The sequence below is a fragment of the Bos mutus genome, chromosome 15, assembly GCF_027580195.1.
Source record: "Bos mutus isolate GX-2022 chromosome 15, NWIPB_WYAK_1.1, whole genome shotgun sequence".
NCBI classification, from domain to species: Eukaryota; Metazoa; Chordata; class Mammalia; order Artiodactyla; family Bovidae; genus Bos; species Bos mutus.
Genome location: NC_091631.1, coordinates 27508203 through 27525004, shown reverse-complemented (window position 1 = coordinate 27525004; position 16802 = coordinate 27508203). Strand labels below are relative to the sequence as shown.

Genomic DNA, 16802 nt, shown 5'->3' with positions numbered 1-16802 from the left:
GAGAAACTCTTCATTCCTTGGGTTTCAGGAACAAAAGGTGACTCTGTCCAGATGAAGGTCTGAGGGATGCACAGTTGCTGACAGGGTTGAGAGTAGGGTAGAGGGAGGGAAGGGGAGGGAAGCAGGATGCTACTGGCAGGAGGAAGGGGACTAAGTGGCAAGAATGCTTGTGAGGGGGGCAGACAAATCAAACTTGTCTGATCCTTTCAGAGAGCAGCAACTTCTTACATAACAAAATATCCATTTCCCAGTAATGCTGAGCATCTTCTTTTTTTTTTGGCTTGTCTCCCTGTTGCAATTTGTGGTTCTAAAAGTACTCATGAATTAGTGTGGTATTCACAATAAACGCACATGGCAGCCGAGAAACATCTTACAGTATTTAACAATTCATATTACTCAGATTAATGTAACATGAAATGTGATACTAATTCTTTACAACTAGATGGACATTAAACACAAAAATGAATAGTTTCATTACAAATGAATAGTTTCATTTTTATAAAATTTTCAAAACTTTGAATTAATTACTATATCACATATATTTAAATAATTATATTTTAAAATTAGATATTAATTTTGATGCATATAGTTTTAATTTCCTAGATAATTTCAAGGAATAAAATAACTTTTGAAAATATAAAATTTCCTTTCTTTATATTTAATTTACATTTTTATGGAAATTATTCAAATTCTATATACTTTAAATACAACTGCATTTTATTTTTGATCCTTTAGATTAATATCATCAAGACACAATTTTCAAATGATGTGAAAATCTTGATTATAACAATTATAGTGATCTTGCTAACATGAAGACAACAAAATATATTTTATGAAATAAATAACATATGAAATGTCTTATTACTCATCCAAATTTCCAGCAGCCCACCAACAAAACACCCAGATGTGTAAGAACAATTGTCCTCCTTGAAATTTGGTTCCTTTCAGTCGTATAAAACCATAACTTTACAAAGCGTGACAATGAAACTATCTTACTTAATAGTTTCTTGGTTTGTTCTGTAACCTCCCGATATATGACAGAGACTGTGTGGCCTCCATCTGTACTTCTGCCCTGGGCCCTGAAAAGTCTAGACCAGACCTATCTGTTGACTCCCTGCCCACCAGCTCACTTTTGTGGGGCTCAGGCCACCTGAGCTGGTGGCTCCTCCTCGCTGAGGATCAGCTGGGTGGTGAAGTCAGCCTTGTCCTCCTAAGTCTGCCTTTTAGAAAGTGCTCTCACATGAAAGGTCCCCATGCTTAGACGTGGGCCTTATTTCTGGAGCTGACTCATACACCCTCAAGGGCCGAGGCCATGACTTGAGGGCCATCTCCCACAGACCCAGCACAGGGACCTGGATAGGAGGGCCCAGCTGCTGCTGGTTCACCAGGCTGGGAGTGCCCACTGGCTCAGACTGAGGGAACGACCGGTGGACCTCACCACCGGTTTTCTCCTTCTCTGCACTCAGCTTACTCTCTTACTTCTCTCACTCAGCTTACTTCTACCCATGACCCCTCCTGTCCCCTCACTCTGGTCCTACCGGTCACAGTGACCCACTCTGGGCTAAAGCCACCAGTATGCACCCTCAGCCCCCTGACATCTGAGCTGACAACTCTCCCTGTTCCCTGCCCTCCACCTTCTCAGCATCTTTCATAAAGAGCTTCCAGAAGGCAGGTCCTGCATTCTGAAGGGGGGAAGGCAGAGGAACATGCAGGAGAGTGAAAGTCAGGAGACCTGGGTTCTGGGTGTGGCCGGGCCACTGAAAGGCAGGTCGGCCTCATCTCTAAGCTCAGGGTCTTCATTTGTCAGATGGAGATGCCACAACTCAGCCCAGACGGCCTCGTGGGGTTTAGGGGAGACCCGGTGAGCAGGACCTGACTGGGCTTTGTAAACTGCAAACTACCGAACCACGCGATGGGGCCTTGTTTGTCTCCTGTTTCCTACTTGGCCTGGCGCATTCGGAGTCCCTCTATGAAGACACCGTCCACCATTTATGGAGGGCCAGCCACGGCTTTGTATGAGGCCGACATTCCCTGTCTGTCCTCTCGCTTACCCCTCTTAACCTCGCATTACAGCACATTCTACAGATGCCAAAGCAGAGGCTCAAGAGGGTTTAGGTCGCACGCTCAAGGGCACAGTTAAGCAAGCAGCAGAGCCAGGATTCATACTTTACCTGACTCCCAAGCGTCTAGACAACACAAATCCAGTCACCAACACATATTTCCTGAGCTCTTTGGTGTGCCCCGGGAGGCCTGGGCCAGAGGGCCAGGGGGGCCTTGGCGGTGGATCAAAGCCACCCCCTAGCCTAGCCTAGGCAGAATAAGCAGACTTGTTTCCCCTGCACCCACCAGTCGTCAGCCCCTCCTGCCTGCTCCTGGGACCAGGCGCTTCAGGCCACCTCCTCCTCTGGGCCCTCCACCCTATGTCCACCTTCACCCCTGGGGTCTGCAGGTTCCCCGAGCTTCAGGATGGGGGCGGGGCAGCTTTGCAGCAGACTAGACATTAAGCCCGGTGAATCAGGATCCTGCCCATCTGAGCATGGAACCTCTTACATCATATGTGGTACAAGGGGCTAGCTAATTGACTCAACAGCAGTGACACTCCACTCTGGTGTCTGTTTCAGTTCATCCTGGCCACTGGGAGGTTAGCTCAGGTTCTGAATGAGACTGGAGCTGGTAGGGACCACAGCAGAGCTGGTCAGGGTGCTCAGATAAGCAGGCATGGGAGGCTGGGGGGAGTGGATCCTGGCCCTCTCACCTTCACCTTTTTGTTATATGAGCAGAAGCAAATCACTCCACCTCTCGGGGTATGAATCAAGCAGGGATTAACCATGCTGAAACCATCTGCTTTTAGGTGGGCGTGTATAAAACTTTGGTGAGAAACAGGGGGCACTGCAGCTCAGAGAGGGCAGGTGACTTGTCCAAGGTCACACAGCAGGTGAAAGAGTCAGACTAGAATCCAAACCTGTCATGCTCCATGGGGTTAGACCCTCAAAGGCCAGAGTGGAGAGGCCAGCTTAGGGTGACATCCCTTGGGCTATCACAGGTGCAGGAGAATGACTGGGACAAGTTCCATCAGGGTCGACCCAGGCTGACATCACCAGCTAAAGCCATCAAAGTCAGAGTCCTGGACACACCACTTCTGTTTATTTGTTCCTGGGATACGCTAACCCACACGAGTTCCATGAGCCATCCCTGAGCACTTTCTATGGAAAAAGTCCAGTAGACACAGCCGAGTGGGTGGGCTGGGCTGGGAAGAAAAGCCAAATTCAATTCAGGTGGGGGATGGGCTCCTTGGCCTCAACTTCCTCCCTGGTGCTCAGGGCTCCATGGCTCTGTGCAACCTCCTGGTCGACCCCAGTCCCTGCTGCAGTGCCGGTGGGGCTGGAGGTGGGGGTGGCATAGAGGCAGACTTTTCTAGAAGGGGTGACATCAGGACATCAGGGGTGATGTCACCCCTGCTAGGGCTGGAGCCACTGCCTGAAGTGAAGCAGTCAGGGAGAGTCCTGGGGGCTGGGGCACTCTGAGGGATCTACCTCTGGGTGCTGAGGGACAGAGACTGCGCCTGGGGCTGGGGGCAGAAGAGAGGCACAGGGCAGCTCTCAGAAGATCCTTCTGGCTGCTGACCACATGACCCTGGAGCACCCACTCTGCACCCCCTTTCTAACAGGAGGGAAGAGCTGACACTTAACAGTGCTCCCTCAGAGCCAGGTTGTGCCTGGAGAACTCTGCCTCTGTTGTCCCCACTCACATCCCCTGAGACCCCTTCACCATCCTGGGTCTCTGTTCCTTCTGAGAGCCAACACCTGTGGAGGCCTATGGGTGAGCTGCCATCAGAACTGCCTAAATCCCCTCTCCTGTGGGCACAGCTGCGCCTCAGGGGTCCTTTACCAGGGACCCCCCTGGGCGAGGTCTAAGTTCTGCAGCGACCTTGCCCCTGGCAGCCACCTCTGGGAGCTCAGCCAAGTTCCCCTCCCAGGGGCTTGGCTTGAAGTCACGCTCTTGCTGCTCCTTCTGTTTCTGGTTCCACTTTTCTTATGCTCTTAGTAATTCCCAACCCTTTCCTCTTCCCCCAGAAAACTTCCTAGTAACTCAGTTTCACATGAATTCTTGTCTCAGGGTCTGCTTCTAGATTCCCCAACCCCCGACAGTTATGAGGTAGGTTCTGTTCGTTTTCCCATTTCAGAAATGAGGCTATGGAGCTCAGAGACTGTCAAAGACCCCCAGATGGCAGGCAGCAGAACACAGGCTTGAATTGAGCTCAGTCAGTTCAGTTAGTCAGTTCAGTTGCTCAGTCGTGTCTGACTCTTTGCGACCCCATGAATCGCAGCACGCCAGGCCTCCCTGTCCATCACCAACTCCCAGAGTTCACTCAAACTCACGTCCATCGAGTCGGTGATGCCATCCAGCCATCTCATCCTCTGTCGTCCCCTTCTCCTCCTGCCCCCAATCCCTCCCAGCATCAGGGTCTTTTCCAATGAGTCAACTCTTCACATGAGGTGGCCAAAGTATCGGAGTTTCAGCTTTAGCATCAGTCTTTCCAAAGAACACTCAGGACTAATCTCCTTTAGGATGGACTGGTTGGATCTCCTTGCAGTCCAAGGGACTCTCAAGAGTCTTCTCCAATACCACAGTTCAAAAGCATCAATTCTTAGGCACTCAGCTTTCATCACAGTCCAACCCTCACGTCCATACATGACTACTGGAAAAACCATAGCCTTAACTAGATGGACCTTTGCTGGCAAAGTAATGTCTCTGCTTTTCAATATGCTATCTAGGTTGGTCATAACTTTCCTTCCAAGGAGTAAGCGTCTTTTAATTTCATGGCTGCAGTCACCATCTGCAGTGATTTTGGAGCCCAAAAAAATAAAGTCTGACACTGTTTCCACTGTTTCCCCATCTATTTCCCATGAAGTGATGGGACCAGATGCCATGATCTTAGTTTTCTGAATGTTGAGCTTTAAGCCAACTTTTTCACTCTCCTCTTTCACTTTCATCAAGAGGCTTTTTAGTTCCTCTTCACTTTCTGCCACAAGGGTGGTGTCATCTACATATCTGAGGTTACAGGCCCCTGCAAAGCCTGAACACTGACCTCTCCTGTCCACCATCAGCATCATCTATTTACATCCCTCCTGGCCATCTGAGCTAATCTTTCTTTTTATTTTTTTACTGGAAGGAAAGCAGGAGAATATGAAGATGATCCAAGGGGGATGACTAAGTCCTTAGATTCTTCTCGTTGGCACAGATCCTGTTTTGGTCAATCCTTCTGAATCAGGGCGGGTCTGACATTCTGGGAATGCAGGGAGACTTCAAACCAACTTCATGAAAACAAGTTGTAAAAATACTGGCCGCCACTCAAAGCGGCCTGCTGATGAGCTTGGCTCCACAGAGCAGGGTTGAACAAGTTCACGAGAAGGGAGCACACAGCAGGAAAGACTTATGTTAGATCCAGAGGAAGGACTTCCCAGTAATTGGGAGCTGGTCCAGGGATGGGGTTGGTCATGGACCCTTGGAAGCAAGCGAATCAATGTCCTGACCTTCCCAGGCCTTGCTGGTTTGAAGCATCTATGAAGTCACTTTGGTGAGCAATGGAGACAAAGCAATGCAAAGCCAACCCTGCAGAGTCCTAAGCTTCAACCACTGACCTGGGACCTGGTTTACCAGGATGTTCTGAGTTTGTAGGGTTTCTGCCTCCTAGGAGGTCAAAAGTATTCACAGGGGACTTCCCTGGTGGTCCAGTGGTTAGGACTGTGCTGGTGGGGGCTCCAGCTTCAACCCCTAGTTGGGGAGCTAAGATTCCATGCGCTGCACAATGAGGCCAAAAAAAAGTATCTGCAGGTAATGACCCCCAATCCTCCCCACACCCAGTGTGGATGGAGGCCCTGGGGCTGGCAGAACCCAGGGCGGCACTGGGCTGCCACCTGGCCACCTCCTCTGCCCCTGCTGTCTGCAGCCAGCCTTCTGGGTAGAGACACCTCCTCCGGGAGCCTCCCAGTACTGCCCTCAATCTTTCCCAGCATCAGAGTCTTTTCCAATGAGTCAGTTCTTCACATCAGATGGCCAAAGTATTAGAGCTTCAGCATCAGTTCTTCCAATGAATATTCAGGGTTGATTTCCTTTAGAATTGACTTGTTTGATCTCCTTGTCCCCTTTTAGATGCATTCTAACCTGTCTGCTTTTACAAGGAGGTGTCACATGGGGCCTGCAAATGCATACACACAGACATACAAAAACACACCAAGAGTGCATTCCCAGGCAAATACTTATGGGTACTCAGCACCAGCACACAGGCTTGCGGAGGTATGCGCAGATGCACAGACAGGCCCCATAGACACAGCTTCCTGGAAGCAGCATGGACTAGGACCGCTGTCTCCTTTGGAGTACCAGCCTCCCTGGGCATCATGGGCTCCAGGAGTCAAGGTTGGCTGGGTGAGGGCTCAGGGCGGGATCTCACAGCTGCAGTGCAGGGACTTGGGGAAGGCCAGACCCCAGAGAACCACCATCTGCCTCAGTTCTTCCTTCCCTCTCAGTATCCACAAACTCTTCCTCCAGGAAACCCTCCCTCATCACATCCTTCCTCTCAGTGCTAGGGGCAGGAGGCTGCCCCCCAGAGGGGACAGCACCCCAATCTCCCCCTTGGACACTTTCTCATATACTGGGGAGGGCTGCACAGCCCAATCACAGCTCAGAGCTTTCAGGACCATGGTCCCCTCCTTTTTCAGCCTTAGCCCTGCCGTGCCTCCATATCTTAGCTCAAACGTCACATCTGAGTAACCCCCGGCAGCTTCCTTTCCAGGTGCAGCCCCAGCATCAGAAAGATAAGAGGTCAGCATAGGGGGCTCATCTAATCCTTAAGACAACCCAGCTGGGGCCAGTGTTCTCACACTTTTTTTTACAGATCAGAAAACCACAGATCAGAGAGACGAGGTGAGGCAGGGCCACACGGCTGCTAAGACTCGTTTTTTTCCTTGAAATCATATTCCCAGCCATGACCTCCCTCAGGAGGGATGCACTGACCTCAGAGGCAGATGGGGAGTGGCAAGTGGAGGCCCTGGCAGGGAGGAGCCTCCAGGACCACTGAACATGGCCACAGCCACTCGGAAGGCCAGCGTGGGTTCCTCCATTCACTTCCTATGGGATGTGGAGCAAATCAGCAGGGCTCAGTTTCCCCACCTGTGATGTAAGCGGGGCTGGGGACCACGACCCTCAGGGTCAGTTCCATTTGGACCCAGCAATGTGGCAGAGGAGGAAGGGGAGACAATGAGGGGTGCCGGGGCTGTTCTCCATGAGGGTGTGGGGACAGAGGAGGTGGCCACTGGATATTCTCTGGCCCTGCCAGCTGCCAAGCTCCTTCAGAATCCTCCTCCAAGGTAATCATCCTCCCAGAGGGTGGCAATCTTCTACCTTCCTCTGCAGGAGAGCCAATCTAAGCAGAGAATAAACGGCAAAGTATCCAATATACTGGGCTCCCCAGGTGGCCAATGCAAGAGATGCAGGAAACACGGGTTCGATCCCTGGATTGGGAAGATCTCCTGGAGAAGAAAATGGCAACCCACTCCAGTATTCTTGCCTAGAGAATCCCATGGGCAGAGGAGCCTGGAGGGCTATAGTCCATGGGGTTGCAAAGAGTCGGACACGACTGAGCGACTGAGCATGCATGCACACGTGCATCCAGTATACTTGGGAAAGCAAGCCGGGTGGTGTGCACAGCACACGCAAAGCTGATGCAAACACCCCAGGCAAACACCTGGGTATGAGTCCCCTCATTCCTGTCCTCTCTCCCTACACCCCCGCCCCAGTCCTGCTGATGCCAATGCAGAAGCAGCTCCTCCAGGGGGGCACTCCAGCCTCTCATACTTCACCCAAGGGCTCCCTGGGACCCAAGGCATCAAACAAACCTTTTACGTTGGATCGGCCAAATGGCAAAACCCAAACGAACTTTTTGGTCAACCCAATAGTGCGCTCTTCTCAGTTCGGCCTCAATTCACCATCCTGGCCTCCCACACATGGGCGCCCCAGCCAAGTGGGGCTAAGTGCCTGCCCCAGGGACTCCACTCTCCAGCTCCACATCTTTACACAACCAGTTCCCCCTGCATGGAATGCCTTCCCACTAGCCTCGGCTTGTCGAACTCCTATAGATCCCTCACTACCTAAATGGGGAATGCTGCCAGTTAGCAGTAGGAGTCAGGTCCTAAAGTCAGCATATCACGAGTAATTGCATCTGGTCAAAATCACCCTTGACTATGTATGGCTACCATTTGTTTACAATGCCTAGGCTTTGTTCTAGATATTTCCTGTGTTTTGATTCATCTTACACTTCTGGCAGACTGTATTTCCAAAGACATTGGCACTAATAACTCCCAGCCCACACACTCTCCTTAGAACTCTGACACTCTTGCCATGGAGAGGTGGGGTCTATGTTATTACCCCCGACTTGAATCTGGGAGGGTTAGGACTGGTGGCTAAAGTGACACTGTAAGATTTCCAAGGCCAGGTCATCAAATGGGATGCATACTGTGGGGAAGCACAGATGAGCTCAGAGAGAAGCAAAGCCCAGAGACCACATGGGTAACCTTGAGCCAGAACTGCTCAGCGGAGCCCAGCTTAAATCCTGAGCTATAGAAACGGTGCGGTAATCAAGTGATTGTTCTTACATAAAGTCACTATGTTTGGGGGTGATTTGTTATATAACAGTAGTAACTAGAACATGATTGTCTCCTCTTTAAAGCAGAAGAATCTGAGGCACCAAGAGGTTAAGCAACTTGCCCAAGGTCACAGAGCTAGTAACCAGCAGACCAGGATTTGAACCCAGGGAGTTTAGCCTGAGTCCACACTATTCACTGCCATGCCATACTAAGCCTGCAAGGTCCGACTGGTCTGCAGGCTCACAGCAGGCCTCAGGGAGTGGTTGCAGAATAACCAACCAAGAGAAGGGATGCGCAAAGAATAGCTGAGTGAGTGTGAATGAAAGCAGAGTAAGCTCCCAGGTGCAAGGCAAGGGCCTTAGACGAGCCCAAGCCATGCATATGAGTTGAACATGACCCCCTTGTCACCTGGAGAAGGCGGTAATGAGGGAAGCCTGGCAGATGCCACCCACCTCTGCCCTTCATGGATGAGCCTGAGATGTCTGCCTCCCTGCTCCCCACCTCCCTCAGCCCTGCATGCTGCAGGATCAATCCTGGAGAGCCAGTGCCTCCTAAGATCAAGACCTGCGGATCCTGGAGCCTGCAATGGGAAAGTGCCAGGCTGGGAGGCGGGAGACCTTATTCTTACCCTGGCATGGCCAAGGCCTAGCTGTGTGAACTAGGACAAGTCCCTGGTCCCAGGTGCTCTCCAATGACACTGTTGCTGCTGTTGTTTTTTTAACTTGTTATTTTGTGTTGGGGTAGAGCCAATTAACAATGTTATGATAGTTTCAGGTGAACAGCAAAGGGACTCAGCTATATGTATACATGGATCCACTCTCCCCCAAACTCCCCTCCCATCCAGGCCACCTCCAGTGACACTGTTCCAAGACTCACCAGATGCTGAGTTGGTCTGGTGGATAGGGGCTGAGGTGAACTTCAGTATGTGGGTCCTACAAACCCCCAAAGGGATCTGTGCCTAGGAGGAAAGCAGATAACAAGAATGAATCCCCCTACCACTCCCTGGTGGCTCTTTGCATGCTGGGGCATTTTCTTGTGCACCATTTCTAATCCTTGCAGCAATTTAATCCAGTACAATATCAAGTGACCCAATAGCAACTAGCACACTTACCACTCAACTGGTGCTGGAAACCAGGAATCCAACCCAGGCCCATTCAACCTCAAAACTCCTACTCTTTCCACAGCAGCAAGAGACAGGAGCAACCTAAGGATCTATTGACGAACAAATCGATAAACAAAATGTGGTATATACATACGATGGAATGTTATTTGGCTTTAAAAAGGAAGAAAATCTTATCACATGCTACAACATGAATGAACCATGAGGACATTATGCCAAGTGAAATAAGCCAATCACAACAAGACAAACACTGCATGATTCCACTTATACGAGGTATTTACAGGAATCAAATTCATAGAAACAGAAAGGAGAATGGCGGTTGCCAAGGGCTGGTGGGAGGATGAGGAGTTATTATTTAGTGGGTACAGAGTTTCAGGTGTTTGAGATGAAAACATTCTAGAGACCTGCTGTGCAACATGTGAATACAGTTAAGAGTATCAACGGTATTCTTAAAAATGATTAAGATAGTATATTTTAAGTTATGGGTTTTTTTGAACCACAATCCCACTCTTGGGTTAGAGGGGGAGATTAGGAGAGGTTTTAGAGGGGAGAGTCCAGGCAGGCTTCATGGAAGAGGGGACTTTTGAGTTGGGCAGGGCTGGGGCAAGCATAGATGAGTCTGGGGCATACAGACAAAGGCTTGGGGCCTTTGGCCCTTGCCTTCCTGACTCTCAGGATCCAGCTGAGACCCCAGCCCACTCCAGGCCCCCACGATCTCCACACAGATGCAGCACCCCACAGGGGAACAAGCACTGGCCTGGCCTGCAGAAAGAATTTCTTGAACACCTACTATATGTTCCCAGGCCCACTTACTTCATGACCTCGGGCCATCCCTGTTCTTCAGAGGCCTCAGTTCTCCCATCTGTACAATCAGAAGGTTACCCAGAATTCCTTCCAGTTCTCACTGGGAATAATCTGTGAGAGGGAGGGGAGGTGGGAGGTACCAGTGACCTGCCAAAAAGGGCACCAGGACACTACTGGTCAAAAGAGCAAGAATCAGAAGCTGCAGCCTTGGAACTTCCCTGCTGGTCCCGTGGCTAAGACTCCAAGCTCCCAATGCAGGGGGCCCGGGTTCAATTCCCGGTCAGGGAACTAGATTCCACATGCCACAACTAAGATTTGGTATAGTCAAATACACAAATATATTAAAATTTAAAAAAGAAGCGGCAGCCTCATGATCCTGCCCTAGGCAGCCTTTGCCCACTTCAAAGAGGAAGGGGTTTGGTTTCATTCCAACTCTACACACAGGGGCCAGTGCCTGCTACGCTGTGATAGGATCACAATCCCACCTCTTAATCCAGTACTGGAGTGACACAACTGCACTGAGAGATAGAGCCCTCCATGCCCAGGGCTCTCTCCAAGAACCCCGACTCTCATCTCTCCCCTAACTCAGGAATCCTCTGTTCCCAGAACAGACAAGGTGGGACGGTCCCTGGTCCCAATCCCAGCTCTGCCATGTACTACCTGGGCCTCAGTGTCCTCGTCTGCATTTCGGGGACACAGATACCTCCTCTGTGAGGGTCAGAGAGGGCAAGGACACAAAACGCTGTGCCCAAGGTCTGGCATGCAGTAGGTGCTTAATAAATGGCCACCATCATCGGCTCTCTTTGCAGACGATGTCATTTTCATCGATCTGTTTGTTCCTCTCAGAGGCTGGTTTGTTTGTCTGAATTCTTCCCAGAAGAGATGTTCCTCAGCCTTCCTAGGGGAATGCTGAGTGATGCTCCCCAGCCAGCCGCAGGGAGGAGAAGGGAGGAGCAAAGAGCTTCGCCTGATGGAAAAAGTCAAATCATCACCACGTGGAAATGGAAGAGAACTCCCAGGGAAGCCCAGTGGCTGCCCCAGCACCTTCCATCCACCCTCTCCCTCCCTCACCCAGGGGGCACTCACGGTAGCCTCACATCCTGCCTCCTAAGCTCTCTGAGGCCTGGCTGGGAGGCCTGGTATGATCAGGCTGCTACTTAAATCGCACAAAGCCTTCTATTCTTAGCTGAGCAGCACTGAACTCCCTCCCAGCTGCCTGTCAGTGCTACCAGCCCCTGGGGCATGGGCCTGGGGTCAGTCATGACCACAAGGAGGTGGCGGGCAGCCTGGTGACCCGACTCAAGCCTGAGGCCTGCATGAGGGCGCCCTGACCCTGGATGACCAGGGGTCCACAGAGGGGTCGCCTGGGCTAGGGGGAGATGTGAATCAGAGGATCCATGAGGTTACTTTTGAGTCTAGTCTGCTTCTCAAAGTCTTGATTTCAAAGAGCCAAGATTCTAGGGTTCCATGATTCAGTGCTTCCAAGAGTTGGGGACAGAAAGATTCCATGGTTCTAAACGACCAAGTTTCCAAGGTGCTGTTGAATATCTGAGGCTGGGCTTAGTGTACTCACTCCCCACCCTTCCCTTTAAGAGGCAGAGGATGGCTGGCTCCATCCTGATCCTGGAGTCCCCGGCACGAGCATCACATACAGCTCACTAGACTCAGCACTGGGATCTGCAATAGTCCGCGGCCCCCTAGATCTGCTGGGGGCAAGAGTTCCTAGGGAACTTCCTCCTAGGGAAAGGAGATGGGGATGGGCCGAAGCTGCCCTGAGGCCCACTATCACCAGACACTGCTGGGCAGGGCGTCCACTATCAGTGTCTGCCCTGGGCTAGCAGGACCAGCATACACCTGTCAGACAGGTCTGGAAAGGCTAGGTGACCTGTCCAAGGTCAAAGCTGGGACGTGGAGGAGCCAGGGTGAGAACTCCAGGCCTGGCTGGCTTCAGAGATCATTCCTTGACTCACACTGCTTCATGTTAGCTCACAGCTTCCTGGGACAACCTTCCCCAACATGCTCTTTCAGATGCAAAACTGAGGCCCAGAGAGAGAAAGGTCAAGTGCCCAAAGGCACAGGGAATTGGTAACAGAGCCAGGCAGGACTGTTCCCACCGACTGTCCCCCATGCCCTGACCGGGTCCCCGCCACTGATCCTTCTCTAAATCCTCTCTTTCTGCCCACCCGGAACCAGGCTTCAGGGGCAGAGCTCTGTCCTGCTCTCCGTCGCCAGCACAGCAACTGCTATATCGGGTCATCTGAGGGACGAGCTGAGAATCAGGGGATGGGATGCTGGGTCATGGCCTTGTGCCCAAAGCTGGCCAGCTAAGCACAAGGAGTGTCAAGGTCTGGCGAGTGCTGATCCAGTGTTGGTCAGTTCACAGGGGCATTTGTCAGAAATACTCAGAGGCTGATTAACCAGCTGTCCCATTAAGGAAAGTAAACGAGGCTTCACTGAGCTGGCGTCACAGAGCCTGCTGGTCACCAGAACAGGGAACAAACACAGCCTTGGCTTCCTGAGCCACTGGCCTGCACTCACTATGTATCAGTGGTGCTTTTTGCTTTCCAATAGAGTGTGTTTTTTTTGTTTGTTTTGACTGCTCCAGGTCTTTGTTGCAACATGAGGGATCTTTAGCTGTGGCATGGAAATTCTTAGTTGAGGCATGCGGGATTTAGTTTCCTGACCAGCGCTTGAACTCAGGTTCCCTGCATTGGGAGCACAGGCTTCGCCACTCGACCACCAGGGAAATCCTTCAATAGAGTTGTATAGGTAATTCCACAATGCTGAGAGTTAGGCGTCGCTTACCTTCCTTCTACAGGAACAAGGAGGTCAGGGACTTGCCCTAGGCCACTGGCAAGAATGCAGAGTCAGGGCTGCCCCATCCCAGAGAGAATGCCCAGGTGACTCAGAGCCTCCCCTGCTGGGCTCATGAGTGGAGAATGTATCTAAGTTGCCCTGATCATTTTATGGAGCTTAAGAGAAATTTCCTCTTTCCTGCTTAGAGAGAGATCACAGACCAAGTATCTAAAAAACCAGTTGCTTTGTTCTGGGCTAGAACTAAATCTTTCTGCAAATCAGTGGCCTACTAAGTACCTGGCACCAGAAGGTGTCCCTCCTGCTGGGTAGTTTGATTTGACCTCACACCAACCTCAAAAGCTTTACAGCCTAGGCTGAGCCTCAGACTGACCATGTCACAGATTCAAGGTTGCACACGTAAGGGGTGGAGCTGGGACAAGAATTCAGGTGTGTCAGGGCTTTTTAAGCCAGAGGGGTGGGAAAGAATAGATATTTATATCCACTGGGCTCTCTTTTCAATAAACTCCTTAAGTCTATGCTGCCCCCTCACTATATCCTTCTCCCTGCCCACCCCCTCCCCTGCCCCCAACCCCGTGCCAATGGAAGCAGAGGGAACATCTGTGATGCCAGTTGTCTACCTCCAACCCCCAGCCCTGGTGGGGCCAGAACACCATCTGGGAGCCACTCAGGAACAAGGGCATTGAGAGAGACCCTCAGAGCTCTTGGGGAATGGAGGCTGGGTGCAGCCCAGCCCTATACCTCTGCGCCCCCATCCTGGACAGGTGGCTTTGACCAAGCACTCCGTGTGACAGGCTGCAGGTCCCCCAGAGGGGTGTCCCAGGCCCTGTTGAAATAAAGCAGCAGCCACACCAGAGACCTGAGTTGCTCCCACTGACACCTCCTGGGAAGCAGAGGGGAGGGAGGGTGACAGTCTTGTTTTGCCCTCAGGGACACAGGCCAGAGTCCCCCGGATAAGACAAGCCTGTTGAATCCAGTCTGTGAGCAGAACAGAAAAGTTGAGGAAGGAGCGTTCTGACACATGCCCCACCCTTTCCCAGGGGCCAGACTCAACACTCTGCAGGCCTCTGGGGTGCAGCTGGGAGGGGTGGTGTCTGGTCCCAGGACCTAGCACTGCTTTTCCTCCTGTCAGAAGGCACACATACACAGGAGTGCAAACACGCAGGCCTGGCCTGCCTGTGCAACATGTACATAATTCATGGGCTCTGATCGCTTTGGCCTGGATAAAGTATACCCTACAGAAGCCTGCACGGAGATTAGCGAGTGGCCACCCGGGAGCACTTCTGGGAAAGGGGTGAGTCCCCAAAGGGCTGGGGGATTGTGGGGGGCGAGGGTCAGTTTACTATATGCTTTCACAAGTTTTATCTCATTGAATCTTCAAAGAAACCCAGTGTGGGAGTTACTATTGCTCCCATTTTACAGATGAGGAAACTGAGGCTCAGAAGTCAAGTAGCTTACCCATTTTCACACAGAAGCAGCAGAGCTTCCTATCCTGCACCAAGCTGCTTCATGCAGGCAACCCGCAACCCCTATCTAGCTCAACTCCCCTCCGCCACCCAGTTTGGGGCCTTAGAAGAGCCATCCATGAGGACACCATGGCACTTCATCCTGAGCTCAGCAGACTGGATGCTGAAAGGAAGAGAGAATGAGGACTGAATTCCTCCAGCAGAGTCAGCCTGACCTCTGCCCTGGCAAATGTCTGGCCCTTGCCCTACTAGGGCTTCCCAGGAGACCTCAAAGCTGGGGGATAAACAGTCTGGTCCTCCCCAGCACACATGACAAGAATTCCCAAGAGCCCTTCAGAGCTGGAAGGGATATACTAGGTGACCTTGAGCCCAACCATGAGCAAGAGCAACTCAAGGTCCAGAGCAGGAAAGGACTTGTCCAAGATCCCATGATGGAAGAGTCCAGTCAGTCCACAAACCTCCAGGTGGGCAGCAGCCAGGTGCTGGGGACACCGGGATGAATGGCTTGGCCTTCAAGGTGCTCCCACTCAGCTGGTGTTTGGACCCTTGTGAGCTGCCCAGCTTCTCCAGCCCCATCTCCAACATCCCACCTCTCCTCCCTCTGCTTCCATCACCCAGGCTTTACACAGGGTCCAGGAGGTGTAACCTACCCGGTTGCCACCTCTGTATCTGTGCTCCAGGCTGTTGCCTTTCCAAGAATGGCCTTCCCGGCTGGCCAGAGCCTGTCTACTCCTCCAACCCCCAGGTGACCTCTGCTCTTCTGTGCAGAGACTAACTCCAGATTCCTGAGCCCAGCTCAGGCCAACGGAGCCCAAGGGAAGTGCTCCTTCCCTCTTCTGAGCCTCCCCTCACTCCTGACAACATCAAGGAACTCCTTCTGTGTGAAAATGGGTAAGCAACTTGACTTCTGAGCCTCAGTTTCCTCATCTGTAATATGGGAGCAATATTAATTCTGTCTAGGGTAAATGTTCCTGGAACTGTGTCCCTTACCCACCTCTGGACCAGGGACTACAGAGCCACTGAACTCAGCAGTAACTGCGTCACCCACCTACCTCCCATGAAGACCCCTAACAATAAAAAACAAAAACACTTCTTTCTTTTAGGGCTAGTATTTGTCTTTCTTTAAAAACCCTTAGTGGGCACAAGGAAATGAAAGGTTCTTAGTCAGACGCATCTTGGCATTTCCAAATGCTGGCTGCGCGCCTGGCACCCAGGAGACGTCTGAGAGATTTGTGTTTGATGGATGAAAGAATCAAAATATCTCCACCATTCACTTCCTCCTGTTGCCTGAAACTCCACCATTATTACCAATTCTTTCCTGGGGCTAAACGGTCCTCCCGCAGATCCTCTCTCAAAAGGTAAGCTGCCCAGGGCAGAAACAAGCTCTAGCTGAAGCCTTCTGTGTCAAATTGGAAAGTGAGGGTATACAGAACAGCTCTCCCCTGAGTTTTCTCCAGGCTATCAGCCCCCAGACCCTGCTCTGCAACAAAGCAGCCGTGTGTTCAGGCAAGCTTGGGAAAGGCTGGTGGCACCCGTGCCACAGGATGGGGATCCCTCGTGCACATCAACACAGTAAAGGCCCTGAGAAGCCCTGCTCTGAGCTATGTGACCTTACATTTCCCAAATCTACGCGTCCTGGGGCCCAGAACCATCCCAGGGAATCAGGGCTCCACAGAGCACAGTCCAGGCAGCGTGGACCAGATGGTGGGCCCAGGCCCACTGCAGGACTAGTATGTGTGCTAAAGGCAAGCCCACACTCCCCGCTGGCCGATCCAGAGGCAGATGATCCTGCCCCAGCTTTGTGACAGAAGCAGTGAATGAACGGGGCATCACAGGGCTTGCAAACAGAGCACAGGAGAGGGAAGAGGTCACAGGCCAGGCTGGAGACCTGAATTCCCACTGAAGTTCTGTGCTCCCTGCTGACCACTGGGCAAGGGACCTCCTCCAGATGAGCTC

General features: G+C 51.7%; 1 protein-coding gene across 3 annotated transcripts in view; it reads right to left on the bottom strand.

The window, feature by feature from the left end:
• Positions 1-16802, bottom strand: part of GDPD5 (glycerophosphodiester phosphodiesterase domain containing 5) — a 91184-nt gene that overhangs the window by 59220 nt on the left and 15162 nt on the right. For 2 of the 3 annotated variants that reach the window (XM_070383691.1, XM_070383693.1), the window contains exon 2: positions 9519-9600. The exons of the other annotated variant lie outside the window; for it this stretch is intronic. The gene's annotated coding sequence lies outside the window, so the exon portion shown is untranslated. The remainder of the gene's footprint in view (positions 1-9518; positions 9601-16802) is intronic. 3 annotated transcript variants of the gene reach the window in all.